The sequence below is a fragment of the Danio rerio genome, chromosome 7, assembly GCF_049306965.1.
Source record: "Danio rerio strain Tuebingen ecotype United States chromosome 7, GRCz12tu, whole genome shotgun sequence".
In the NCBI taxonomy this organism is placed as follows: domain Eukaryota; kingdom Metazoa; phylum Chordata; class Actinopteri; order Cypriniformes; family Danionidae; genus Danio; species Danio rerio.
The window spans coordinates 6,270,001-6,272,500 of NC_133182.1; the positions used below are offsets into that span (position 1 = coordinate 6,270,001).

A 2,500-nucleotide genomic window follows, 5' to 3' on the forward strand; every position below is an offset into this window, starting at 1 on the left:
AACTATGTTGTGTTAACTCCGATGCTTTAAGTTAATTTTATTCATTTAATAATGATAATAATAATAACTCCTTTAAATCATTCGTGATTTGTGTTGGTCTATTCAGTTACAGAGATTTAAAACGGATTGAAACTATCTCTCCAACATTCTGCAGTTGTAAAAACAGGATTTTTAACTGCATAAGAGTTTACACACATTCTTAAATGAATCATAGTCTCAGAATTGACTCAGTGAGATGTGCATGTCTAACCATTTCACATAACCTACATAATACATTCAGAGTTTTCACTATGACATTTTATGAAAGCTTGTTGAGCACCTGGGGTTATGAACATTTGTGTTCTGACTGTAAAAACCACATCTTCTTCTGCTAAAGTTGGCTACACTGTAATTTCATGAAACCTTTTTACCAGTATACTGTATATATCAGTTCATTGTATTCTCATTATGACTTGAAGGGTACCTATCATGCAAAAATCTCATTTGTAAGGGGTTTAAACACAGTTGTGAGGCAACAGTCTGTGAATATAGCCAGCCTCTAATGGCAAAAGTTAATGAAATCTATTTGTTTATAATCACTCTTGATATAAACAGTCTGCAGAAACGCTTTGATTGACATTCTCCCTTTCTATGATGTCATCAAAGTGTGAAAGCCCCGCCCACTAGTGACCATCTCTTCCTAGATAGGATGTTAATCTTGTTTTTTGAATCTGCCACTATGCTGACACACAGGCATTTGTAGCTCCGCCCTCTTTTGAAAAGAGGTGAAGAAGCTCCAAACAGGTCACATTGCTAGCAATACCGGAAACACAAAATGCAGGAAATACCAAGACAGTTACCTGAACTATGGTTTTATTCCATTTTCTAGAAGCAAAGAGTCCCTGACACAGCCACAGTGCATTATCTGCACCAATGTTCTTGCTAACGAATGCATGAGGCCGTCCAAATTAATAAGGCATTTGCAGACAACTCATTCTAAATACTGCAAGGTGTACCAAATACAAATGGCCTACTAATGTTTTGCTTTTATATTTTGCATTAGGCTAATATTGTACATGAACATAGTCAAAATTATTAGCCCCCCTGTTTATTGTTTTCTGTTTAACGGAGGAAATATTTCTTCAACACATTTCTAATCATAATAGTTTTAATATCTCATCTCTGATAACTGATTTATTTTATCTTTGCCATGATGACAGTAAATAATATTTGACTAGATATTTTTTAAGACACTTCTATACAGCTTAAAGTGACTTAACTAGGTTAATTAGGTTAACTAGGCAGGTTAAGGTGATTAGGCAAGTTATTGTATAATGATGGTTTGTTCTGTAGACTATTGGAAAATAAATAGCTTAAATTTAGACCTTAAAATGGTGTTTAAAAAATAAAAAACTGCTTTCATTCTTGCCAAAATAAAACAAATAAGACTTTCGCCAGAAGAAAAAATATTATCAGACATACTGTGAAAATTTCCTTGCTCTGTTAAACATCATTTTGGAAATATTTAAAAGAGAAATTCAAAGGGGGGCTAATAATTCTGACCTCAACTGTATGTAGATATAGTAATAAACACTGTTTGTTTGAAAACAAAACAAATTTGTCATACCTACTGCAAACTTATGAGCTATAATATCAATCAATGTGGAGCGGGCCTTACAATATTTTCCAGGGGAAAAGGGGGTCTCAGACAAAAAAAATAAAAAACGTAGGAAAACCACTGCTTTAAAGCATGCAGATTCAAAAATCCAAAACCTGCTAAAGCCAGTTTCCTACATTATCCTACATGTGTGTGGAATATTCAACCAGCGCTCTGCATTTACAGTTAAACACGATGCTACAACAAACATAAATAATACAGAGGCGCAGAGCTCGTGGTAGGTCTTTCTAGAAAGATTTTTACACACTCTAAATTTATGCGTACTCTAGGGATATCAGTAACTTGTTTTATACTTTGTAAAAAAAAAAAAAAAAAAACATGGAGCATGATAGGTCTCCTTTAAATGAAGACAAATCAAGTGACACAAACAACAAGCAAGCAAAAATAATGTCTTTATTTTACAAAAATAAAACTAATCTATTAACGTTACATTACAATAACAGCATTCATGGATAAAAGAGATCTCAGTTTTTATAACGAAGGAAGATTCATTATGAGAAAAAAAAAACATTCACAGCACAATAAGTTGTCAGTATGGGGTTTACAAAGCTCATTTTGTCAGTTTTGTGGCTAATTTAGTGGTAGTTTAGTCGTACAGAAATTAATGATTTTTAAAAGTAGGCGTATCACCAAACCAAACCCCGCCCCTAACCGTCATTGAGAAACGAGCAAATCATTCTAAAATGTATTAATAAGAGTGTAGAAATTCATATGAAGTAGCCATTAAATCAAAAAGCTACAAACTGGAATGAGAGCATTGGGTGTACAGCACTGCCATCAAAATATTTTCATTGGATTCACTCAAGTTTCTTAAGGTAAGTGGTTGCAAACAGTTCATAAGGG

At 33.5% G+C, this 2,500-nt stretch overlaps 1 protein-coding gene across 1 annotated transcript in view; it reads right to left on the reverse strand.

The window, feature by feature from the left end:
* Positions 1-2,032: 2,032 nt before the first annotated feature.
* si:ch1073-220m6.1 overlaps positions 2,033-2,500 on the reverse strand; it is a 30,267-nt gene continuing 29,799 nt past the window's right edge. Inside the window, exon 8 of the mRNA XM_005168805.6 lies at positions 2,033-2,500. This exon is cut by the window's right edge and continues 1,268 nt beyond it. The gene's annotated coding sequence lies outside the window, so the exon portion shown is untranslated.